This window comes from Ursus arctos, unplaced genomic scaffold (genome assembly GCF_023065955.2).
Source record: "Ursus arctos isolate Adak ecotype North America unplaced genomic scaffold, UrsArc2.0 scaffold_23, whole genome shotgun sequence".
NCBI lineage: Eukaryota > Metazoa > Chordata > Mammalia > Carnivora > Ursidae > Ursus > Ursus arctos.
In genome coordinates this window covers 19037995-19065793 of record NW_026622908.1, presented here as the reverse complement: position 1 = coordinate 19065793, position 27799 = coordinate 19037995, and the positions used below count along the sequence as shown (strand labels likewise).

Below are 27799 nucleotides of genomic sequence, written 5' to 3'. Positions count from 1 at the left end.
TCTTATGTCAAGTACCCCTTTCTCCTTTGTGCTTTCTGCTTTGTTTGTATGTGTGCTTTATCTTATTAACCGTACCACAATATCATGAGGGCACAACGCACTTGTTATAATTTAACACTTAGTATAGTATCCTGAAAATAATAATATTTGTTGAATAACTGAATGGAGAACTCACTGTCCTTTTCAGTGTGGCAATGCTTTAAATAAAAACTTGAAATAAAAAAAGAAAAAGAAAAAGAAAGTGAGACAAAGAGAATGTGAGAGTCATTCTCTGGCCTGGTTCTCTGCCTTATAACAGAGCCTGAGCTAAGGGCCTTGCTCTGAGTAGGTGCCCAATTTTATTTGAACTGCCACTTTATATTATTTTGCATATTAAACTTGTCTGGATCTACATCCCCAGTCTCCCACAGTCATCAATGTGATCATTTTATTCTTTTAATCCTCAATTTCAATATTTTATTGCCTTTATCCAATCAATAATAATTAACATTTATAAAATGTTTGTTACATGCCAGGTAATGTGTGTGTGTGTGTGTGTGTGTGTATGTAGTCTCATTAATCCTTGCAACAACCTTATGAGTAGGTACTCTTAATTCTTTCTCACAAGTGAGAAAACTAAGTCTTAAGTAACTCCCTCAAGTAATATTACTACATAGCTGTAAGTGTAGGGGCTGGGTAACCCAGTCAGTTTGTCTCCAAAGCTCATGCTCCTAATTTGTAAAAAACTGCTTCCTAAAAGGATTTTGCTTAACTCATCTCCGTTGTTTATACTATAATGGGTCTGGTTTAAGATATCAGTGTACATGTAAGCATCTGGTATTGTGCTGAGGGCAGGAATATACCATAGAGTTATAAAACCATGTTCTTTTAAGAGACCTGTACTTTAGTTGGCAACAGAAAATATATAGACATCACATAATTAGTAGAGAACATCATCTGTAATGAGTGCTAAATTGTGTAATATAGAAAAACCATAAATTCGGAGATTGTTAGAGTCAAAGGAAGGGACTTTTGAGGTCAACTAGATCATTGTGCTTGTTTTACAGATGAGCAACTTGACAGCATATAGTGAGGTGCTAATTGTGTGATACAGGAAAATAACAACTAAAGGAGCTTAAAGACATTGTGCGTAGGTGGGTATATCAAATGGAGTTAGAAGAAAGGGAGATTGGTGTTGATAGTTGTCATCAAAGAATAATTCTCAAAGGAGGTGGGATTTGATTTCAAACTCAAAGGATGGGTAAGTTACATTTGGGGTAGGTTGTAGGTGCGTGTGCATGCGTGTGTATATGAGTACATACATACTCAGGGAATCATTTGATTAAAACTGTGAGGAGACTGGAAAATAAGATTTATTCTGTCTGCTTGCTCACTTTTGTATCTCCATCATTGATTTGTTGTGACAGGTAGGGTTTTGAAAAGATACTGGAGCATTTGTTTGTTTGTTTGTTTGTTTGTTTGTTTAAAGTTCTCCCAATGGTTCTAATGTGAAGATAGGATTGAGAACTATGGAAAAGTTTGGGCAAAATGTCTTCTCACAATGTTACCTTTTAGTAGGGAGCTAAGACGTACAAGAGTAAAATAAGTGTGATGATTAGCCTATGGTCAGTGGTCTATAGACAGAAAATGGCATAATGAAATGGAAGGATTTGAGATGAAGTGAGATAGATGAATTGGAAGGGGGGAGTTGGAAAGACCATTTAGAAAGAAGTTATAGTAATTATGGATCAGAAGATGGAAGCCTAGCCTAGGGTGATTATTCTGGAAATAGAGAGGAAAAGTGTAATCTGAGAATTTTCACAAAGGCTTGCTAACTGGTAAAATCTAAAGGATGAGGAAAAAAGAAGAGTCCAAGAAATTAAGTGGTAAATCCATGACAAATGAAAGGCTGCCTTATTAAACTTTTTCAGGGTAATGTTTGGAGTATGAAAACATAATATTTACTAAGAAACTAACTTTTAACTTTTAACAAGTCAACATTTAAGACTAATGATTTTTTGATGATGTTGAAATCTCATTTCGACTTGTATTAAGAGTTATTTTCTGTTGATATGTTTGCTTGGACATCCAATATTTATTTTTTAGATTTATGTTTCAATAAATTTATGTCTCCTTTTCCAACCACTTTCTCATCACTAATGGAGTAACATACAGTTGCATAATAGTTCCACTTACAGAAATTCATGGCATTCACTTCATGACTGTATTAATTAGTATTAGATTTGAATGTACTATCACAGACAACCTACTTAATTGAGGCTTAGATCACGAGATGAGAAATCTGGAGGTAGATAGTTGCTGACATCAGGAGCTCAAGGATAGCAAAGCTGAAGTCTCTGAGATTCTCTGGTTTTCCTCTCATGATCCAAGGACTACTGGAACTCTAGTCATCATGTATATTCCAAGGACGAATAAGGAGAAAATATGGTAGGGCATAACGTGTTTTCTTGGCAATCCCACAATTTGCATTTATATCTCTTTGTCCACTCCTGTTTACAAAGGAGGCTGAGAAGTTGTCTGTTTCAATCAGGGTTCTTTAAGTAAGAAAGTCATATAGGTTAACCATAATTCTGTCCCCCACCACTCCCTCTTCCTTTTATACTTAATTTGAAAAAAGAGAACATGTGTTAAACATCTGCTGTGTGTCAGGTAGCTTTCACAGTGAATAAGACAAACATGATTCCTACTTTCATGGAGCTTAGAGCATGGCAGGAGGCTGAGAAATGAGGCAAACAATAGCACACACTTAGTTAATTGAAGCTGTGGTAAGTGATACAGAGGAAAAGTAAAAAACCCATTTTGCTTATTTCTTATATTTTTCCTTTTTAACTTTTTCTTTATTTTAATCTTACATTCATTTTTTGTGTACAACCTTAAATGATTTTGAAACAAAGCAGTTATATTCTTAAATACATGTATTTAGTCTACAAGTAAAAACAGTAGGTCCACTTTTATTTAATCTGTTTTTAATATAATTTTAAAGATCCAACAAGATATTTAAAATTTAATGATAAAGTATGCTTCTGATCCTTTAATGAAATATCCTAGTTCAATAGGCTTTGAGCATTAATGAAAATCAAGGTCTAGAAACATTTTAAAAGCCAGAAAATTATGGGAAATCTGGCAAAGAATCACATTAAAGTTTGTCAGGAACTGAAAGGTCTGAGATTTCTATTCTGTTTATAAACCAACAAATTAGATTATCACAGCTTCATGGATGCTGGCCGAAGACACAAGACTCCTGGGTTAGAGACAAAGGGCTCAGAAAGAGTCAGGCACTTCATGTTAACATTGGTTTTCCTTGCCCCAAGTCCGATGGGTGCAATACAGAGCGGCCCAAGTGGACACTGTGTACATAGTAAGTTTATGTCACAGTTGAGGAAACCGAAGATTGGAAATCCTTAGTCTTATTAGGGGATTACAGATCTTCCTCAATTTGTGATGGGGTTATATCCAGATAAATCCATCCTAAGTTGAAAATATTATGAATAAAAAATGCTTGTATATGCCTAACCTACAGAACATCATAGCTTAGCCTAGTTTACCTTAAACGTGCTCAGAACACTTATGTTAGCCTGCAGCTGGGCACAATCATCTAACACAAAGCTTATTTCACAATGAAGTATGGAGTATCTCCTGTAATTTATGAAGTGTACTGAAAGTGAAAAACAATAGTTATATGGGTAAGAATGGTTGCAAGTATATTGGTTGTTTGCCCTCATGATCGTGTGGCTGACTGGGAGCTGTGGCTTGCTGCCCTGCCCACAATCACGAGAGGATCATACCCTACAAATGTGTATTACATTGGGAGATCATGAAGTTGTAAAATCATTAAGTTGAACCATCTTAAGTAGGAGATCCTCTGTGCTAGCAATCCTGCCCAACCCTTGTCCCAGAGAAAGCGAGAGCTATTACCTTAATTATCCTATTCATAGAACTGGGGGGTTCTTCCCAAGGATATGTGGATGATTCAATAAAAAATAATACCTAACACATTTACTCTGACTGACTATACTTCTGGCACTCTTCTAAGTGTTTTACATCATTAATTCCTTTACTTATTTAATAACTATTAACTCCTTTAGTTCTCACAAATAAAGGTGGGCACTATTGTTATCCTCATAGATGAGGTAACTGAGAAACACAGCAATGTCCTAGGTTTAGTTAGATAGAGTTTTGTCCTCTAGAACCTTATAATTTACCTAAGATGACAAAATCAGCATTCTCAAAGTAAAGTGATAATATTAATAAAGAAAATGTGCTATAGTAAAACAACTTAAATCAGGCTTGAGGGGCTAGGGTAAGAGGAATAACTTAACATGGCTTACAAGGCCTCTGCCTGCTTCCCCAGCCTCATTACATATTGTTTCCCCCTTTACTCCACATGCCTCAGCTACACTGGTCTTATTTCATTAAGTCAAACACCCCAACCTCCTCACTGCCGCATTCTGTCTGCCTGGAATTCGTTTCCTCCCCGCTCTTTCCCTGGCTGACTCCTACCTCACATTCCCACAGCAGCTTCACTGTCACCTTCTCAGAGATGTCCTTCCAGGCTGGGTGAGGTATTCTTCTTTTATGTTTACACCTCTCACAGACCTTTCCTTTGTGGCACTGACCAATATTGGATTTAAATAATTATTATTATTTGAAAAATATGTAACCTTTGCTGACTATAGGCTCTACAAGTCTTTTCTTTCATTGTATGCCCAATGCTTGACAAATCACAGGCTTCAAATATGTATTTGTTGAATGAATGAATGTAAATCTGTTCAATGTAGGATTTGATTAATCAAGAAGAACTTTATAGGAAAAGTCTAGTTTTTAATTGTCATGAAGGAAGTAATAGATATGAATTGCTGGAGAGGAAATGAGAGGGCACTCTAAGTGGGAGGAATGGCTTAAATCAGTATTTTAAAAATTTATACTTAGGGGTGCATGGCTGGTTCAGTTGGAAGAGCACGTGACTCTTGATCTTGGGGTTGTGAGTTAGAGACCCATATCAGATGAGATTATTGAATTAATTAAAAGATTATTTTACCCTAAAGGGTAATACAAACATTTGATTTCTTTAGATATACATATGTATGCACACACATATATATGCACATATGTATATGGATATATATATATATATATATATATATATATATATATATATACATACACATACATGCCTATGTGTATACTTGTACATACACTTTTGCCTAATGGACACACATAGACATTGTAGAAAAATATATTTGTTTATGTGTCCACATTTTAAAATGCCGTGGGAAAACCAATGCTTTAACTTGTGCTTCCAGGTGAACTTCATTTTGTGCAATTTAAGATTAAACTTCTTTTAACTTTGAACATGTTTTCTTGTTCACATTTTAATTTGAATGGGAAAAAATTTCCTTATGGTTAAAACCTTAAACAATCCAAAGAGTCACAGTAAAAAATTGAGCCCACCCTTATTCTCTAGTTTTGGACATTACACAATAGCTTAAGTAATTTCAATTCCTGATTATACTAAACTAAGATTTAAAAACAAATTTTTGTAAAGAACAAACTCTTGGCTGTATTCATAGTTGATAGTTAATTGAAGTATATAGTCATTCATTTTATGAATAATATTTCTTAATCTTTTAAAGAAATACTTTTTAAGGTAAAAAAATAATGCATGCACATGGTAATAAATGGTCATATACTATAAGAGTGTACTCAGAAAAGAAATCTTTCTTTTTCCCAACTCCTAGAAGCAACCACTTGGTCCCTTGGGTATTCTTCCAGGAATGTTCCATTCATAAACAGGCTTAAAAGAATATTTCACCTCTCTTCCTACTTTCTTCTTCTCTTCCTTTTCTTTCCCCACTAATTATAGCATGTTATTTACACTGCATGGTACATTTTTTTTCTGTTCACAATATATTTTGAGAAATATTTCATGCCTTACATATCTGCCTTTATAGTGTATGGATGTACCATAATATATTTTATCAGTCCCCTGTTGATAAACATTTGATTTTTGTCTAATCTTTGGTTATTACAAACAATGCTACAGTGAATATTCCTGTACATACTTTTAGGGATCTTGTGTGATTATCTATAGATAGTATTCCAAGATATAGAATTGCTAACTGAAAAAGAATCAAATTGTTATCAATACTATCAAATTGCCTTTCCAAGATAACAGTATATGAAAGTGTCTCCCCTACCCATTGATGATATATTGATGTTTTTAATTTTCATCGATCTAATTAGGTAAGCAATTTAATAAGTAAACATTCTCATTGAGTTTTATTTTGCATTTCTCATATTGTAAATGATTGAACATTTTTTTATATGTTTAAAAGCCATTTTAAGGGTGCCTGGGTGGCTCAGTTAAGCATCTGCCTTTGGCTCAGGTCATGATCCCAGGGTCCTGGGATTAAGCCCCAGTCAGGCTCCCTGCTCAGCGGGGAGTCTGCTTGTCCCTCTCCCTCTGCCCCTTCCCCCTACTCATTTTTCTTCTCTATATCTCAAATAAATAAATACAATCTTTTTTAAAAAGCCATTTTAAAATTTAATTTCTTATCAACTTTTTCATGTCTTTTCCTCATTTTCTACTAGGTTATTTGTATTTTTCTTGTTGGTTTATAGCTATCAGTACATTAGTAAAGTGTCATTGCTTTTTGTAATTTCTGGGTGAATTTTTAATCTAAATTTAATATTTATTAACTTATTTACTCCATCCCCCCACCAAATTTAATATTTATGATTAGAAATTCAAGTAGCTGTTCTATATTGTCAGTGATGTAACTTTGAAACATTTTTTTCCTTTTATTTCTCTTTTGAATTTTTAGATTTATGGAAAAGTATCCTGAAATTGCAAGGGAAGCTATTTAAACTACTACTCTTTACAAGTATTTTATGTCTGAACCAGAATTATTTCAATGTTGTGAAACAAATTGAAATACAAAAATAAATTTGATGCTAAATTTAATATAACTTTACAGCAGGAGCAGTGCACCTTAATATACACAATTTGTTTAAAAAAAATAGGATGTTGGGGATTCCAGGATGTAATATAGAAACAAAAGAATCACCTGTATTATAAATGTACAAAACAACCTCACTGAAGGGAGTGGGAAGAAAATATACTGATCTGAGTAACTGGTAAAAAATGAAGTCTCTAAAACTAAATGCAGAAGGAATTGTACATAAGCACATATTTTATTGATAAAGTTGTTTTCCACAAGGTTCTGGGATAATAATTCTGGAAACACTATACATGTGTACTGGAATTAAATAACTAAATAAATAAAGGGCAAGTGGTGGGGGTCAGGTTTCTTACTGTTAGAATGGGAAGTTACAGACAAGCAAGAAAAGAAGGCTGAAATGATCCATATGGTGATTGATTAGAATTGAAGAAATTAGTATGAACTCATGTTTAGTGTAATATAGATATGGATGGTTACATTAGTATGAACTCATGTTTAGCCTAATATAGATATGGATGGTTACATATAGAAATATCTATAGATATATTACATACATGGTCTAGAGATCATACATATATTTCCTTGTTCTGTCAGCAGAGACAGCCAAGAAGCAGTAATACTCCTGGTGTCCAGATTTTGGTTTCTAATTCCATTTTTCAATAAAAGAAACAAGGGATCCTTGGAAAAATGGCAGATTCTAAGACTGGGGCAGGAAACATATGAGATAATCCTGGGATATATTATAGTGCCTACAAGTAAGAAACTGCTCAAAAAACACATCGGTAGGGGTGTATCAAAGAAACATAGGTGCTAACTAAAAGAGCACCCAGGAGCCAAAGTTGGAATAATTTGAGCAACAAAATAGTTTTAGATTATAACCCGAAGTATAAAATACATATCCATGAGTCTATAGTGATAAAATAAATGACATAAATTAAAAAATGATCAGATAAATAAAAAGGGAGAATAGGCAAATCTGTGCAGAAAAAGTCTGAGTAACTGATGTAGAGACTTTTTGCTCCAGGAAGTGGAACATAAGTCCTTACTCCTTTAGTATGGGTTTTTCTAGTGACCTTTCAAAGGACAATAAAAGAAAGGACAAACAGAAGAGTAACTTTATAGTGGAAAAACCTGACAAACACTACCTCAAGCCATGTGATGGAAGTTGACAACAATAGTGATAAGCCACACTGATAATATGTACCTTTGATATGATGACTTTAACCCTTTGATTTTTCTTCCTCAAGCCATGATCCCAATCTAATCATCAGAACACACATCAGACAAATCACAGTTGACGGATATTCTACAGAATGCCTCAAAACTTTCAAGGTCATCAAAAACAAAATTTATTTCACTTAGCATAATACCCTCAAAGTCCATCGATGTTACAAATGGCAGGATTTCATCCTTTTTTATAACTGAGTAGTATTCCATGTGTGAGTGTGTGTATGTGTGTGTGTTGTTTGTCCATTCATTTTCTTTACCCATTCATCTATTGATGGATACTTAGGTTGTTTCCATATATGCTGCAATGAACATAGGAAGGCATTTATCTTTTTAAACTAGTGTTTTCATTTTCTTTGAGTAGATATCCAGAAGTGGACTTGCTGGATCATGTGGTGGTTCTATTTTTAATTTTTAAAGGAAACTATATGCTGTTTTCCATAGTGGCTGCACAAATTTATATTCTCACCGACACTATACAGTGATTTTCTTTTCTCCATATTCTTGCTAAAACTTGTTATTTGTCTTTTTAAAAAAAGATTTATTTACTTATTTTGGAGAGAGAGCAAGCAAACGAGCACAAATAAGGGAGGAACAGAGGGCGAGGGAGAGAGAGACTCCTCAAGCAGACTCCCCACTGAGCACAGAGCCCAACTTGAGGCTCAATCCCAGGACTCTGAGATCATGACCTGTAATGAAGAAATCCAGAAAACCAACCTAGGCAACCTTCTTGTCTTTTTGATAATAGCCATTTGGACAGGTGTGAGGTGATACCTCATCGTGATCTTGGTTTGCATTTCCCTGATGATGATGAGTGATATTGAGTATATTTTTGTGTTACTACTGGCCATCCGTATGTCTTCTATGGAAAAATGTCTATTCAGATCCTCTGCCATTTTTTTAAATGTTTTTTTATTATATTATGTTAGTCACCATACAGTACATCCCTGGTTTCTGATGCAAAGTTCGACGATTCATTAGTTGCATATAACACCCAGTGCCTCTGCCCATTTTTTAATTGGATTGTTTGGGTTTGTTATTGAGTTATTTGCATTCTTTATATATTTAGTATATTAACCTTTTATCAAATATACAATTTGCCAATATCTGTTCCCATTCAAGTAGGTTGCCTTTTTGTTTTACTGATGGTTTCCTTCACTATGCAGAAGCTTTTTGGTTTGATGTAGTCTCATTTGTTTATTTGCTTTTATTGCCTTGCCTTTGGAATCAGATCCAGAAAAACATCACTGAGACCACTGTTGAGGAAGTTACTGTTTATGTTTTCTTCTAGCAATTTTATAGTTTCAGGTCTTTCATTCAAATATTTAATCCATTTGACTTATTTTTTGTGAATGGTTCTAAGACAGGGGTCCAGTTTCAGTCTTTTTGCATGTAGTTGTCCCGTTTTCCCAACACCATTTATTAATGAGACTGTCCTTTTCCAATTGTATATTTTTATCTACATTTTAAAAAAAGATTTATTTATTTATTTTAGAGGAGAGACAGAGAGAGAGTGTGAGAGAGAGAGAGAGCATGCAAGTTGGGGGAGCCGAGAGAGAGGGAGAGAATCTCAAGAAGACTTCCCGCTAAGCGTGGAGCCTGATGTGACACCACCCAGGTGCCCCACTTATCTCCCTTTTTATAAATTTTATAATTCTTTTAAAATCTCTTTTATAGGGGCACCTGGATAGCTCAGTCGGTTAAGTGTCCAACTCTTGATTTTGGCTCAGGTCATGATCTCAGGGTTATGGGACCAAGCCCCACATCGGGCTCTGCACTCAGCACAGAGTCTGCTGGAGATTATCTCCCTCTGCTCCTCTCCCTGCTTGCACTCTTCCTCCCTCTCTCTAAAATAAATAAATAAAATCTTTAAAAAATAAAATCTCCTATTCTTTTAAAATTAATTGACCATAAATGCGTGGGTTTATTTTTGGACTCTATTCTGTTGCATTGATCGATGTTTGTATGTCAATACCATATTGTTTGAATACCACAGATTTATAGTATAGTTTGACATCAGGAAACATGATACCTCCAGCTTTCTTCTTTTTCAAGATTGCTTGGAGAATTTGGGGTCTTTTGTGGTTCCATACAAATTTCAGAATTACTTATTCTAGTTTTGTGAAAAGTGCCTTTGGAATTTTAGTAAGAATTGTTTTAAATCTGTAGATTTCTTTGGGTAATACGCACATTTTTAACAATATTAATTCTTCAAATATCTGAGCACAAAATATCTTTCTATTTATTTGTATCTTCTTCAATTTCTTTCCCCTGTGTCTCAAAGTTTTCAGTGTACTGCATCCCACAGATTTTGGTATATTGTATTTCTGTTTTCATTTGTCTCCAGGTGTTTTTTGATTTCTCCTTTGATTTCTTCAGTGATCCTTTGGTTGTTATTTAATCTCCATACTTTTTTTCTTTTTTCCAATTTTTCTTCTTGTAATTTCTAGTTTCTGTGCAGAAAGGATGCTCAATATGATTTCAATCTTCTTGATTTATTGAGACCTGTTTTGTGCCCTAATATTTGGTCTAGCCTAGAGAATATTTCATGTGCAATTGAGAAAAATATGTATTCTGCTTTTAGATAGAATATTCTGTATATATCTAGTAAGTCCATTTGGTCTAATGTGACATTTAGGTTGATGTTTCCTTATTGATTTTCTGTCTGGAAAATCTATACATTGATGCAAGTGGGTGTTAAAGTCCCCTACTATTATTGTATTGCTGTCAATTTTTCCCTTTTTTGTTAATATTTGCTGTATATGTTTTGGTGCTCCAATGTTGACTACATAATATATTTATAAATATTATATTTTCTTCTTGGATTGGCCCCTTTATCATTATTTAATGCTATTCTTTATCTTTTATTACAGTCTTCATTTTAAAGCCTATTTTGTCTCAAATGAGTATAGCTACACCAGCTTTCTTTTTGTTCTCATTTGCATAGCGTATCTTTTTGTTCTCATTTGCATAGCGTATCTTTTTTTCTCCCTTCACTTTCACTCTATGTCCTTACCACAAAAAGTGAGTCTTTTTTTTTTCTCCATTCAGCCATTCTGTGTCTTTTGATTGGCGAATTTAGTCCATTTACATCTGAAGTAATTATTGACAGGTAAGCATTTATTGCTATTTTGTTAATTGTTTTTTTGTTTTTGTTTTTTTGCTGTTTTTATACTTCCTTACTATTCCTTTCTTCTCTTTGTTTCCTTCTTGTTTGATAACTTCTTTAGTGTTAAGTTTAGATTCTCCTCATTTTATTTTGTGTATTTGCTATAAGTTTTCACCTTGTGGTTACTGTGAAGTTCACATATAATGTCCTATGTATAAAACAGTCTATTTTAAGTTGGTAGCAACTTAAATTTGAATCCATTCCAAACTGTACATTTTTGCACCCACCCCACATTTTGTTTTTGATGACATGTTTTACATCTTTTAATTTTATGGATCCCTTAAGTAATTATTGCATTTTTAGTTAATTTTATGACTTTTGTCTTTTGACCTTCATACTAGCTGTATAAGTGATTAATCTACTACCTTACTATATATTTACCTTTTTACCTTCATAAGTTTTCTTGATATTAATTTGTCATTTTTTTGCAGCTTAAAGTTCCTTTAACATTTCTTGTAAGGCCAGGTTAGTGGTGATGAGCTCCTTTATCTTTTGCTTATCTGGAAAACACCTTATCTCTCCTATTCTGAATGATAACCTTTCCAGGTAGAGTATTTCTGATTGGAAGTTTCTTCCCTTCAGCCTCAGAATATGTTATGCCACTTGCTTCTGGCTTGTAACATTTTGCTGAAAATCTGCTAATAATAAGGTTTCCCTTGTATGTAACAAGTTGTTTTTCTCTTGCTGCTTTTGAGATTCTCTATCTTTAACTTCTGACATTTTACTTATAAATAGTGTTGATCTCTTTGGGATCAATTTTTTTGGAACCCTCTGGGCTTCCTGGACCTGAATGTGTTTTCTTCCCCAGATTCAGGAAGTTTTCAGCCATTATTTCTTCAAATCAGTTCTCTGCCCCTTTCTCTTTCTTCTTCTGGAATTCCTAATACTCTGCTTGATGTTGTCTTTAGATTTTTAAGTTATTTTTACTCTTAAATTCTTTTTTCTTTTTGCGGTTCTGTCTGCTTTAATTCCATTGCCTTGCCTTCCAGCTCACTGTTAGGCTTCATCAGTCTGCTGTTAAACTCCTCTAATATATTTTTCAGTTCAGTCATTATATTATTTAGCTCTTGACTTTTCTTTGGTACTTTCATATATTTTCCATCTCTTTGTTTTGAAGTTCTCACTGTGTTCATTCATTCTTTTCCCAAGTTTGGTGAGCATTTTTTGACCATTACTTTGAACTCTTTATCAGGTAGATCACTTATCTCCATTTCATTAAGGTCTTTTCCTGAGATTTTTGTCTTGTTCTTTTTTTTTCAAGTTTTTATTTAAATTAACATTCAGTGTAATATTAACATACAGTGTAATATTAGTTTCAGATATAGAACGTAGTGATTCAACAACTCCCTACATTACCCAGTGCTCATTACAAGTGCTCTCCTTAATATCCAGCACCTATTTACCCATCTCTCCACCCAACTGCCCTCTGGTAACTGCCAGTTTGTTCTCTGTAGTTAAGAATCTGTTTCTTGGTTTCTGTCTCTCTCTTTTTTTTCCCCTTTACTCATTTATTTTGTTTCATAAATTCCACATATGAATGAAATCATGTGGTATTTGTCTTTCTCTGACTTACTTACTTTGCTTAGTATTATACGCTCTAGTTCCATCCATGTCATTGCAGATGGCAAGATTTCATTCTCTTTTTTTTTGGTTGAATAATATATATACCATATCTTCTGTATCCATTCATCAATCTATGGACGCTTGGGCTTCTTCCAAATCTTAGCTATTGTAAATAATGCTGCTATAAATATAGGGGTGCTTGTGTCCCCTACTTTGAACTACTGTTTTTGTATACTTTGGGTAAATACCCAGTAGTGAGATTGCTGGATCATAAGGTAGTGCTATTTTTAACTTTTTGAGGAATCTCCATACTATTTTTCAGGGTGCTGCACCAGTTATATTCCCACCAACTGTGTGAGAGGGTTCCCCTTTCTCCACAACCTTGCCGACACCTGTTGTTTCTTGTATTGTTGATTTTAGCCATTCTGATAAGTGTGAGGTGATAGCTCAATGTAGTTTTGATTTGCATTTCCCTGATGATAAGTGATGATGAGCATCTTTCCATGTGTTTGTTGGTCATCTGTATGTCTTCTTTGGAGAAATGTCTGTTTATGTCTTCAGCCCATTTTTAAATGGGTTATTTGTTTTTAGAGTGTTGAGTTTTCTAAGTTCTTTATGTTTTGGATACCAACTCTTTATCGGATATGTTATTTGCAAATATCTTCTTCCATTCTATAGATTACCTTTTAGTTTAGTTGATTGTTTCCTTTGCTATGTGGAAGCTTTTTATTTTGATGTAGTCCAAAAGGTTATTTTTGCTTTTGTTTCCTTTGCCTCAGGGGACCAACATGCTACAGACAATGTCAGAGAAGTTACTCCCTATGTTCTCCTTTAGGATTTTTATGGTTTTGGGTCTCACATTCAAGTCTTTACTCCATCTTGAATTTATTTTTGTCTCGTCTAGTTTCATTCTTTTGCATGTTGCTGTCCAGTTTTCCCAACACCATTTGTTGAAGAGATTGTCTTTTTTCCATCGGATATTCTTTCCTCCTTTGTTGAAGATGAGTCGACCACATAGTTGTGGGTTCATTTCTGGGTTTTCTATGCTTTCCATTGATCTAGGTGTCTGTTTTGCACCAGTACCATACTGTCTTTCTTGATCACTACAGCTTTGTAATGTAACTTGAAGTCTGGAATTATGATGCCTCCATCTTTGCTTTGCTTTTTCAAGATTGCTTTGGCTGTTCAGGGGTCCTTTGTGATTTCATACAAATTTTAGGATTGTTTGTTCTAGTTCTGTGAAAAATGCTGTTGGTATTTGATAGGGATTGCATTGACTCTGTAGAATCCTTTGGGTAATACAGACAATTTAACAATATTTGTTCTTCCAATCCTTGAGTATGAAATATCTTTCCATTTCTTTGCATCATTTTCTTTTTTTTTTTTTTTAATAATGATTTTTTATTATATTATGTTAGTCACCATACAGTACATCCCCGGTTTTCGATGTAAGGCTCGATGATTCATTAGTTGTGTATAACACCCAGTGCACCATGCAATATGTGCCCTCCTTACTACCCATCACCGGTCTATCCCATTCCCCCACCCCCCTCCCCTCTGTAGCCCTCAGTTTGTTTCTCATAGTCCATAGTCTCTCATGTTTCATTCCCCCTTCTGATTACCCCCCCTTTCTTTATCCCTTTCTTCCCCTACTGATCATTCTAGTTCTTATGTTCCATAGATGAGAGAAATCATATGATAGTTGTCTTTCTCTGCTTGACTTATTTCACTAAGCATTATCTCCTCCAGTGCCGTCCATGTTGTAGCAAATGTTGAGAACTCATTCTTTCTGATTGCTGAGTAATATTCCATTGTATATATGGACCACAACTTCTTAATCCAGTCATCTGTTGCAGGGCATCTCAGCTCCTTCCACGATTTAGCTATTGTGGACATTGCTGCTATGAACATTGGGGTGCATATGGCCCTTCTCTTCACTACGTCTGTATCTTTGGGGTAAACACCCAGTAGTGCAATGGCTGGATCATAGGGTAGCTCAATTTTTAACTTTTTAAGGGACCTCCACACGGTTTTCCAGAGTGGCTGTACCAACTTGCATTCCCACCAACAATGTAGGAGGGATCCCCTTTCTCCACATCCTCTCCAACAATTGTTGTTTCTTGCCTTGTTTATTTTTGCCATTCTAACTGGCGTAAGGTGGTATCTCAGTGTGGTTTTGATTTGAATTTCCTTGATGGCTAATGATTTTGAACATTTTTTCATGTGTCTGTTAGCCATTTGTATGTCTTCATTGGAAAAGTGTCTGTTCATATCTTCTGCCCATTTTTTGATTTGTTTATTTGTTTCTCGTGTATTGAGTTTGAGAAGTTCTTTGTAGATCTTGGATACCAGTCCTTTATTTGTAGTGTCATTTGCAAATATATTCTCCCATTCCGTGGGCTGCCTCTTAGTTTTTCTGACTGTTTCCTTGGATGTGCAGAAACTTTTAATCTTGATGAAGTCCCATAAATTCATTTTATCTTTTGTTTCTTTTGCCTTTGGGGATGTGTCATGAAAAAGGTTGCTTTGGCCGATGTCGTAGAGGTTGCTGCCTATGTTCTTCTCTAGAATTTTGATGGATTCCTGTCTCACATCGAGGTCTTTCATCCATTTGGAGTTTATTTTTGTGTATGGTGTGAGATAGTGGTCAAGTTTCATTCTTTTGCATGTAGCTGTCCAATTTTCCCAGCACCATTTATTGAAGAGACTGTCTTTTTCCCACCGGATGTTTTTTCCTGCTTTATCAAATATTAGTTGCCCAAAGAGCCGAGGGTCCATTTCTGGGCTCTCTATTCTGTTCCATTGGTCTATGTGTCTGTTTTTGTGCCAGTACCATGCTGTCTTTGTGATCACAGCTTTGTAGTACAGCTCGAAATCCGGCATTGTGATGCCCCCAGCTTTGTTTTTCCTTTTCAACAGTTCCTTGGAGATTCGGGGTCTTTTCTGGTTCCATACAAATTTAAGGACTATTTGTTCCAGTTCTTTGAAAAACGTTCTCGGTATTTTGATCGGGATAGCATTGAAAGTGTAGATTGCTCTGGGTAGCATGGACATTTTAACTATGTTAATTCTTCCGATCCATGAGCATGGAATATCTTTCCATCTTTTTATGTCTTCCTCAATGTCTTTTAAGAGTGATTTATAGTTTCTAGAATAAAGGTCCTTTACGTCTCTGGTTAAGTTAATTCCAAGGTAACGTATGGTTTTTGGTGCTATTGTAAATGGGATGGATTCCCTGATTTCTCTTTCTTCGTTCTCATTATTCGTGTACAGAAATGCAACTGATTTCTGAGCATTGATTTTGTATCCCGCCACCTTACTGAATTGCTCTATAACTTCTAATAGTTTGGGAGTGGCTTCTTTTGGGTTTTCCATATAGAGTATCATGTCGTCTGCGAAGAGAGACATTTTGACTTCTTCTTTGCCGATTTGAATACCTTTGATCCCTTTTTGTTGTCTGATTGCTGTTGCAAGGACTTCTAGTACTATGTTGAATAATAGTGGCGAGAGTGGGCATCCTTGTCGTGTTCCTGATCTTAAGGGAAAGGCTTCCAGCTTTTCCCCATTGAGAATAATATTTGCAGTAGGCTTTTCATAGATGGCTTTTATGAGATTGAGAAATGTACCTTCTATTCCTACACTCTGAACAGTTTTAATCAGGAAAGGATGCTGTATTTTGTCAAATGCTTTTTCGGCATCGATTGAGAGGATCATATGGTTCTTGAGTCTTTTCTTGTTGATATGATGTATCACGCTGATTGATTTGCGAATATTGAACCACGCTTGCATCCCAGGTATGAATCCCACTTGATCGTGGTGGATAATCCTTTTAATGAACTGTTGGATTCTATTAGCAAGTATCTTGTTGAGGATTTTGGCGTCCATATTCATTAGGGAAATCGGTTTGTAATTCTCCTTTTTGAGGGGGTCTTTGCCTGGTTTGGGGATCAAGGTAATATTGGCCTCATAGAATGAGTTTGGTAGCTTTCCTTCTGTTTCTATTTTTTGAAATAGCTTTAGGAGAATAGGTATTATTTCTTCTTTGAATGTTTGGTAGAATTCCCCAGGAAAACCGTCCGGGCCTGGAGTTTTGTTATTTGGAAGGTTGTTTATCACTGACTCAATTTCTTCATAATTAATTGGCCTGTTTAAGAAATCAATTTCTTCCTGTTTCAATCTTGGTAGTTTATAGGTTTCCAGGAAGGATTCCATCTCTTCCAGATTGCTTAGTTTATTGGCATATAGCTGTTGATAAAAAATTCTAATAATCCTTCCAATTTCAATGGTGTTCGTCGTGACCTCTCCTTTTTCATTCATAATTTTAATAATCTGGGTCCTTTCTCTTTTCTTTTGGATAAGTCTTGCCAGTGGTCTGTCAATTTTATTGATTCTCTCCAAGAACCAGCTTCTAGTCCTGTTGATCTGCTCTACTGTACTTCTGGTTTCTGCTTGATTGATTTCAGCTTTAATTTTGGTCAGCTGCTTCCTTGTGCGTGGATTAGGCCTGTCCCTCTGTTGCTGTTCCAGCTTCTTGAGGTGAGAATATAAAAACTGCATTTTAGATTTTTCTATTCTTTTGAGTGAGGCTTGGATGGCTATGTATTTCCCCCTTAGGACTGCCTTTGCAGTATCCCATAGGTTTTGGACTGTTGTATTTTCATTCTCATTGGTCTCCATAAATTGTTTAAGTTGATTTTTGATTTCCTGGTTTATTGAGTCATTCCTGAGCAGGATGGTTCTTAGTCTCCAAGTGTTTGAGTTTCTTCCAAATTTTTCCTTGTGGTTGAGTTCCAATTTCAGAGCGTTGTGGTCTGAGAATATGCAGGGGATAATTTCAGTCTTTTGGTATCGGCTGAGACCTGTTTTGTGTCCCAGAACATGGTCTCTTCTTGAAAATGTTCCATGGGCATTAGAATAGAATGAGTATTCTTTGGTTCTGGGGTGTAGTGTTCTATATATATCTATGAGGTCCAACTCGTCGAGTATGGCATTCAAAGCCTTTGATTCTTTGCTTAGTTTTTGCCAGGGTGTTCTGTCTATTTCTGAGAGTGGAGTGTTGAGGTCCCCTACTATTAATGTATTTTTATCTATATGTCTCTTTATTCTGGTTAAGAGTTGGCTTGTGTATCTTGCTGCTCCCCTGTTGGGGGCATATATATTTATAATTGTCATATCCACTTGTTGAATACTTCCTTTAAGAATAATATAGTGCCCTTCTGCATCTCTAACTATAGTCTGTAGTTTAAAATCCAATTTATCTGATATGAGAATTGCTACCCCAGCTTTCTTTTGAGGTCCATTTGCGTGAAAGATGGTACTCCATCCCCTTACTCTCAGTCTAAATGCATCTTTGGGTTCGAAATGAGTCTCTTGTAGACAGCAAATGGATGGGTCATTTCTTTTTATCCAATCTGCAACCCTGTGGCGTTTAAAGCAAGAATTTAAACCATTAATGTTCAGGCTGAGTACTGAGAGATATGCTTTTAATTCTGCCATGTTGTCAGTAAAGTCTTTGTTTGTATTGGCTGTGACTTTCTGTTTTGTATCACTCTTGGGGCCTTTTTACTTTTATAGAACCCCCCGTGATACCTCCTGTAGGGCTGGTTTCGTGGTTACGAAATTGGCTAGTGACTGTCGATTCTGAAATGTCTTTATTTCTCCATCAATTCTGAATGACAGCCTTGCTGGATAAAGGATCCTTGGCTGCATGTTTTTCTCTGAAAGAGCTTTAAAAATGCTCCCCCAACCCTTTCTCTCATTCCAGGTCTGTGTAGACAGGTCTGACGTAATTCTGATGCCTTTGCCTTGGTACGTGAGAAATTTCTTTGCCCTGGCCGCTTTCAATACTGTATCCTTGGATCTCATATTTGCGAATTGCACTATGACGTGACGTGGTGTAGGTCTGTCATGGTTGAGCTTGGGAGGGGTCCTCTCTGCCTCTTGGACACGAATTTTTGTTTCCCTTGCTAGATTAGGGAAGTTTTCAGCTACAATTTGTTCAAATATCTCTTCTAGGCCTCTGTTTTTCTCCACCCCCTCGGGGATGCCGATGATTCTAACATTGGATCGTTTCGTTGAGTCAGTAATCTCCCGTAGCCAACATTCGTGGGCGTGGATTTTTTTAAGACCATCTTCTATTTTTATTTTTTCCTCCCTTAACCCGTCCTCCAATTCACTAACCCTTTCCTCCGCTTCCGTGACCCTGGCCGTCAGAGCCTCTAGTTTTACCTGCATTTGGCTCATAGAATTTTTAATTTCTGTCAAATTCGCTCTCATTTCCGCCCTTAGGGATTCTATATTCTCAGTAATATTTTCCTGAATACTTTTTTCAAGTCTACTCATTATCTTGACCATTGTTACTCTGAATTCCATTTCTGATAATTTGGTTACATCCATATCCGTTACTTCTGTGGCAGAGGCCACTGACTCACTGTCTTTTCTTTGCTGGGGGGGGCTTCTCCTTCTTGTCATTCTGATGAAGAGAGGTTGCGGGGTTTCCAGAGCCCAAAATTATTGACTGGGTCCCAGGCCGTGCCCCTTGTTTTATAGGGATCTTAGAGATGTGGGCTTCTTTAAAGATTTTATTTATTTACTTATCTGAGAGAGGGAGACATACAGTCAGCAAGAACGAAACATAAGCAGGGGAGTGAGAGAGGAAGAAGCAGGCTCCCAGCGGAGGAGCCCGATGAGGGACTCCTTTCCGGAACGCCGGGATCACGCCCTAAGCCGGAGACAGGTGCTCAATGACTGCGCCACCCAGGCACCCGGGTTGTGGGCTTCTTGATTTTTCAGCCTGCCTTCTGTGTTCTGGGGGAGGGGCCTGCCGCGCCGATACTCAGGCAACCCTGTTTGGTTACAGTCTCCATGTCCCCTGCGAGGGAGGATGGGGATGGGCACTCTCTGAGCCGGTATTTCCAGGCTTTTGTTCTCTGGCGGCTTTCCCTGGCGGCCGGCTATGCCTCTTCTGAGGGTCAGAGCAGCAGAGGCTGCATTGTCGCAGAACAGAGGGATTGCGGCCCGTTCTCCACTGATGTTCTGGCCACTTTAACTCTATTACTGTTGGTGCTGCTCAACCCTGCAGCGTCCCAGGATGTGCGCCCCACACCCGGCGTCCCTGCCCTCACTTCCAGGACCGGCGCGTCTCTGTCCTTTGTGTTTCTAATGCCGCCAGCCACCGGCCGCCCTGTCTCTGTCCTTTGTGTTTCTAATGCCGCCAGCCACCGGCCGCCCCGCGCCCTCCCGGGTCTCCCGGTCTCAGTCTATGCCCGGTGAGCGCACCTCGATTCCGGAGTTTCGTGAGAAGCCTGGTGGCGCGCGCACCCGGTTCAGGGTCTCAGTCTGCTGTTTCGCGGGTGCCGACCGCGAGTCCGCCCGCTCCCCCGTTCAGGTGGCCCGCCAGCCGCCAGCCGCCCCGCGCGCGCTCCGGGAGTTCCCGGTCTCAGTCTGGATCCCCTGAGCACACCGGGATTCCGGTGTTCCGGGAGATGCCTGGTGGCGCGAGCATTCTCGGCTCACCGGTCTCAGTCCGCGCTCTCGCGGGTGCCCTCTGTGAGTCCGCCAGCTCCCCCGTGCAGGTGGCTGCCGCTTCCCGGCGCCCAAACGCGGTGGCTCCCTCCCCCTTCCGTTTATCTTCCGATATCCGTGCACGGTTTACAGCTCCCCTCTTCGTACCTCAATACTCAGCGCTGGAGATGTTCATTTGTAGAGATCCAGATGCATCATCCTGCGTCTCAGGCTGATTCCGTGGTTATTTAGGCTGGTCTGGTACCTATCCAGCTCGACTCAGGGGACCGGCTGAAAAAGGGTTCCCCTACTCCTCCGCCATCTTAACTCCTCCCTCCCTTTGCATCATTTTCAATTTCTTTTACCAGTGTTTTATCGTTTTCAGAGTACAGGTCTTTCACCTCTTTGGTTATGTTTATTCTTAGGCATCTTAATATTTTTGGTGTAATTATAAATGGGATTATTTTCTTAATTTCTCTTCCTGCTGCTTCTTTACTGGTGCATAGAAATGCAACAGATTTCTGTACATTGGTTTTGTTTCCTGCAGCTTTACTGAATTCATTTATCAGTTCTAGCAGTTTTTGGTAGTCTTTGGGTTTTCTATATATAGTATCATGTCATCCGCAAATAGTGACAATGTTACTCCTTCCTTGCCCATTTGGATGCCTTTTATTTCTTTTCATTGTCTGATTGCTGTGGCCAAGACTTCCAGTACTATGTTGGGAATAAAAGTGCTGAGAATGGACATCCCTGTCTTGTTCCTGACCTTAGGGGAAAAGCTCTCAGTTTTTCCCCATTAAGGATTATGTTAGCTGTGGGTTTTTTTTTTTTCTTTTTCATATATGGCCTTTATTATGTTGAGGTATGTTCCCTATAAACCTACTTTGTTGAGGGTTTTTATCATGAATGGATGTGTTACTTAGTCAAATGCTTTTTCTGCATCTATTGAAATGATCATATGGTCCTTCTCCTTTCTCTTATTGATATGATGTATTACATTGATTGATTTGCAATTATTGAACCACACTTGTAGCTCAGGAATAAATCCCACTTGATTGTGGGGAATGATTTTTGTAATGTATTGTTGGATTTGGTTTACTAGTATTTTGTTGAGGGTTTTTGTGTCTATGTTCATCAGAGATATTGGCCCATAGTTCTCATTTTTTTTTTTTTTTTTGTGGTGTCTTTATCTAGTTTTGGTATCAGTGTAGTGCTCACCTCATAGAATGAATTTGGAAGTTTTCCTTCCTTTTCTATTTTTTGGAATAGTTTTAGGAGGATTTGTATTAACTCTTCTTCTTCTTCTTTTCTTTTTTTTATTATTTAAATTCGATTAGCCAACATATAGTACGTCATTAGTTTTTGATATGATGTTCAATGATTCCTTAGTTGTATATAACACCCAGTGTTCATCACATCATGTGCCCTCCTTAATGCCCATCACCCAGTTACCCCATTCCCCCATCCACCTCCCTTTCTGCAACCCTCAGTTTGTTTCTCGGAGTCAAGGGTCTCTCATGGTTTATCTCCCTCTCTGATTTCTTCCCATTCAGTTTTACCTCCCTTCCCCTATTGTCCTCTGCACTATTCCTTATATTCCACATGTGAGTGAAACCATATGATAATTGTCTCTTCTGATTGACTTATTTCACTTAGTATAATATCCTCCAGTTTCACCCATGCCAATGTAAATGGTAGGTATTCATTCTTTCTGATGGCTGAGTAATATCCCATTGTATATATGAACCACATCTTTATCCATTCACCTGTTGAACAACATCTTGGCTCCTTCCACAGTTTGGCAATTGTGGACATTGCTGCTATGAACGTTGGGGTTCATGTGCCCTTTGTTTCACTGCATTTGTATTTTTGGGGTAAATACCCAGTAGTGCAATTGCTGGGTTGTAGGATAGCTCTATTATTAACTTCTTGAGGAACCTCCATACTGTTTTCCAGACTGGCTGTACCAGCTTGCATTCCCATCAACTGTGTAAGAGGGTTTCCCTTTCTCCACATCCTTTCCAACATTTGTTGCTCCCTATCTCGTTAATTTTAGACATTCTAACTGGTGTAAGGTTGTATCTCATTATGGCTTTGATTTGTATTTCTCTGATGGCAAGTGATGTGGATTTTTTCATGTGTCTGTTAGCCATTTGTATGTCTTCTTTGGAGAAGTGTGTTTTCATGTCTTCTGCCCATTTCTTGACTGGATTATTTGGGGTTTTTTTGATGTTGAGTTTGATAAGTTCTTTATAGATCTTGGATACCAGCCCTTTATCTGTTATGTCATTTGCAAATATCTTCTCCCATTCCGTAGGTTGCCTTTTGTTTTTTTAATTTTTTTTAAAGCTTTTACTTATTCATTTGAGAGAGAGAGACAGAGAGAGCACAAGCAGGGGGAGAGGCAGAGGGAGAGGGAGAAGCAGGCTGCCTGCTGAGCTGGGAGCCTGACATGGGTCTCGATTCCAGGACCCTTCATATCATGACCTGAGCTGAAGGCAGATGCTTAACCATCTGAGCAGCCCAGGAGCCCCTGTAGGTTGCCTTTTAGTTTTGCTGACTGTTTCCTTTACTGTGAAGAAGCTTTCTATCTTGCTGAAGTCCCAATAGTTCATTTTTACTTTTGTGTTTCCCTTGCCTTTAGAGACGTGTCTTGCAAGAAGTTGCTGTGGCTGATGTTGAAGTGGTTACTGCCTATATTCTCTAGGATTTTGATAGATTCCTATCTCACATTTAGGTCTTTCATCCATTTTGAGTTTATCTTTGTGTATGGTGTAAGAGAATGGTCCAGTTTCATTCCTCTGCATGTGGCTATCCAATATTCCCAGCACCATTTATTGAAGAGACTGTCTTTTTTCCATTGGACATTCTTTCCTGCTTTGTGGAAGGTTAGTTGACCATAGAGCTGAGGGTCCATTTCTGGGGTCTCTATTCTGTTCCATTGATCTATGTGTCTGTTTTTGTGCCAATACCATGTTGTCTTGATGATCACAGCTTTGTAATATAGCTTGAAGTCAGGCATTGTGATGCCTCCAGCTTTGGTTTTCTTTACCCCTGGTGGGTATTAATTCTTCTTTAAATGTGTGGTAACAAACTATAGAAATGATCCCTGAAAGTATAGTCTTCTTTAAATATGTGGTAGAATTGACCTGTGATGGCTTCTGGTTCTTAACTTTTGTTTGTTGGGAGTTTTTTGCTTACTGATACAATTTTTTTTTTTTTTCTGCTGGTGATCGGTCTGTAAAATTTTTTGATTTCTTCCTGTTCCAGTTTTGGTAGGTTATATGTTTCCCAGAATTTATCCATTTCAGTTTATTCATGGGTTGTCCAATTTATTGGCATATAGTTTTTCATAAGATTCTCTTATAATTGTTCAGATTTCTGTGATGTTTGTTGTTAACTCTCCTCTCATTTGTCCTTTTACTTATTTGAGTCATTTCTCCCACCCCCTTTTTTTTGATAAGTCTGGATAGAAATTTATTGATTTTATTTTATTTTTTCCCCCAAAGATCCAGCTCCTGGTTCATTAATCTGTTCTATTGTGTTTGTTTGTTTGTTTGTTTTGTTTTTATATTTTTTATTTTGAGCTAATCTTTATTCCTTCTTTCTGCTGGTTTTAGGTTTTGTTTGTTCTTTTTCTAGCTCCTTTAGATATTAGGTTAGGATGTTTATTTAAGATTTTTCTTGCTTCTTGAGGTTAGCCTGTATTGCTATAAACTTTCCTCTTAGAACCACTTTTATTACATCCCTAAGGTTTTAGACTGTTCTGTTTTCATTTTCGTTATTTCCATGTATTTTTTAAATTTCTTCTTTGATTTCCTGGTTGACTCATTCATTGTTTAGTAGTAGTATATTAATTAACCTCCATACATTTGTGGTCTTTCCAGAGTTTTTCTTGTGATTGACTTCTAGTTTCATAGCGTTGTGGTTATAAAAGACGCATTGGCTGACTTTGATCTTTTTTAATTTGTTGAGGCTTGTTTTGTGGCCTAATATGTGGTCTATTCTGGAGAATGTTCCATGTGCACTTGAAACATGTGTGTATTCTGCTCTTTTAGGATGGAATGTTCTGAATATATCTGTTAAATCCATCTGGTTCACTGTGTCATTCAAAATCATTATTTTCTTGTCGATATTCTGTTTAGATGATCTGTTGATGTAAATGGGGTGTTAAAGTCCCCTACTACTGTTATTATCAGTTAGTTCCTTTGTGTTTATTATTAGCTGTTTTATGTGTTTGGGTGCTCCCATGTTGAGCACATAAATATTTACAATTATTATTTCTTCTTGTTGGATTGTCCCATTTATTATTATATAGTGTTCTTTGTCTCTTATTACAGTTATTGTTATAAAGTCTATTTTGTCCAGTGTTAAGTATTGCTATCTGGCTTCCTTTTGACATCCATTTGCCTGATAAATATTTCTCTATCCCCTTTCTTTAGATCTGCAGGTGTCTTTAGCTCTAAAATGAATCTCTTGGAAACAGCAAATTGATGGGTGTTGTTTTTTTTATCCATTCTGTCACCTGTTGTCTTATGATTGGAGTGTTTGGTCCATTTACGTTCAAAGTAATTATTGATAGATATGTATTTATTGCCATTTTACATACCCATTTTGTAGTTATTTCTGAAGATTTTCTCTGGTCCTTTCTTGTCTTTCCCACTTTCATAATTGGCTGGTTTTCTTTAGTGATATATTTGGATTTTTTCTCTTTATTTTTTCCATATTTATTAGTGTTGTTTGATTTGTGGTTACCATTAGGTTTGTATATAACATCTTCTGCATATAGCAGTCTATATTAAGTTGATGGTCATTTAAGTTTGAATGCATTCTTATTGCTTTCCTTACCACGTTTTAGGTATATGGTGTCATATCTTACATCCTTTTATTTTGTGAGTTCCATGGCTGATATTTTACATAAATATTCTTTTTTACTGCTTTTGTGTTTCCTACATTCATTCTATCAATTTTGGTCTTTTTTCGCTCAAAGAATCCTCTCTAATATTTCTTGCAGGGCTGGTTGAGTGGTCATGAACTCCTTTAATTTTTATTTGTCTGGGAAACTCTTTATCTGTCCTTCTATTCTGAATGATAGCCTTGCTGGTCAGAATATTCTTGGCTGAAAATGTTTTCCATTCAGCACTTCGAATATATAAATCCACTTCCTTCTGGCTTGGAAAGTTTCTGCTGAAAAATCTCCTGATATCTTTGTGGGGTTTCCTCTGTATGTAACTGTCTTCTTTTGTCTTGGTGCTTAAATTTTTTTTCTTTATCGCTACATCTTGCCATTTTGATTATAATATGTCTTGGTGTGGATCTGCTTTTGTTGATTTTGTTGGGGGTTCTCTGTGCCTTCTGGATCTGTATATCTGTTTCCTTTTCCAGATTAGGTAAGTTTTCAACAATCATCTCTTCAAATAAATTTTCTGCTCCCTTTCTCTCTCTTTTTCTTCTAGGACTTCTATAACACGAATGTTATTGAGTTTGATGGAGTCACTGAATTCCCTAAGTCTGTTCTTGTTTTGCATAATTCCTCTTTCTCACTTTTGTTCAGCTTGATTACCTTCCATTACTCTGTCTTCTAGGTCATTAATTCATTCCTCTGCTTCTTCCAGCCTGCAGTTCATTCCATCAAGTGTGTTTCTCTTTTTGTTTATTGAACCCTTTATCTCTGCTATGTTATTCCTTAGTTCTGCCTTAAGAGTCTCACTGATATCTTCCACTCTTTTCTCAAGTCAAGTATCTTTATGATCATTACTTTAAATTCTCTATCAGGCATGCTACTTATCTGTTTTATTTATATCTCTGGCTGTGGCCTTGTTCTGTTCTTTCCTTTGGGACAAATTCCATTCTCTTCTCATTTTATCTAAGTCTCTGTGCCTGCTTCTGTGTGTACATCTCCTCTTCTGGAGGGTAATGGCCTTATGAAGAAGAGGTCCTGTCGTGCCCTGCAGTGTAGTGTGCCCTAATCCCAGGGCCTGGCACTTCAGGGAATGTGTGCTACATGCACTCTGTGTGTGCTACATGCACTCTGCTGTTTTGTCCTGGCCACTTTATCCTTTAGGACAGTCGTCTGCAGAGCCTCTCTTTGCCTATTGTGGGCAGTGTTTGTCCTCTAGCCTGAATATGGTGAGTTGTAACTAGGTGTGCTCTGGTCTACTTGTGAAATGAGACCTTTCAACACTGCTGCTGGAACCAAGGCCCACACAAAATGTCCAGGTTGGGAAACACAGTGTTGGCAGGGGTTGGGTTGGTCTTCTGGGAGAGGGGGCCCACTGCTCTGGGACTGAGGCAAGCATGACTGGGAAGGGTGGTTTCACTGGAGTGTGGGGGATGGGACTTGGTTTAAGCAAATTAGGTAGGGAGTGTGGGTGCTGTGCTGGTTCCCACAGGTAGCACTATGTTTGTGTTAAGGAGTGGGAGAGGGAAATGGCACCTGTCAGGTCTTTGTTCCCACAGAATTCTCTCTGTGACTGCTGTCTCCCTGGGACACACTCTGAGATGAGCAAATAACCTCCCCACTGTGTGCCCCAGGTGCTCTTCAGATTGCTGTTTCCAGGCCATATGTCTGTGGGCTGTTTGCCCTGCCTTCTCTCCAAGAACAGCCCCAGTGCCTCTAGGCTCTCCCCAAGCCAAGCATACTGACCTCTAAAACTCCAGGCTTTAAGCCCCACTGGTTGCAAGAACTCATAAAATTTGGTCCCTCTCAGTTTACAAGGCAATTGCAATGGGGATTCATTTTTCCCATGCACTTTCCTGTGTGTTAGTCTGTCTCTTGCCCTTCTTAAAGACCACAGCTCCATTCCCACCACAGTGGCCACAATCCATTTCTCTCTCAAACTGCATCTCCATACTTCCTACCTTCTTCAGTGTGGCCTCTTATCTACCTTTAGTTGTGGAGTTGGTTCGTCCAGTCTTCAGGTCAATTTCTGGGATATTTAAGATGATTTGATAGTTATCTAGTTGTACTTGTGGGATGAAGCAAGCCTAGGATCCTCCTACTCTGCTACTATCGTCCATTCCACCTATCTTATTCTTTTATTTGAACTATATTTTTCTCTCTCCTCATTTTTCTGATTCTTTGTGTTTGTATTAGATAAAACTCTCTCCTGGTCTTGAAGGAGTAGCCTTGTGTAGGAGATGATCTTGGGGCCCAGAAGCACAATGACCTATTGACACCAGAGTCATGTGCTCAAGGGACATCTCCCGTGTGGACTTCATATGCTTATTGGCTGTGGCATGGCATATACTTACTCAGCCGTGTCATGGATGGGTGAACGTGGCACTCACCTGGCTGGTTGTGGTTTAGCTGTAGTATGGGGGGTGGGGCACTCAGCAGTGCCAGCAGATTAGACTGATATTGCCAAAATGACAC

General features: G+C 37.6%; 1 protein-coding gene and 1 pseudogene across 1 annotated transcript in view; one reads left to right on the top strand and one right to left on the bottom strand.

The window, feature by feature from the left end:
* Positions 1 to 27799, top strand: part of DCDC1 (doublecortin domain containing 1) — a 415749-nt gene that overhangs the window by 147858 nt on the left and 240092 nt on the right. The window lies entirely within an intron of this gene.
* Positions 23457 to 23549, bottom strand: LOC113265145 (small nucleolar RNA U3; annotated as a pseudogene).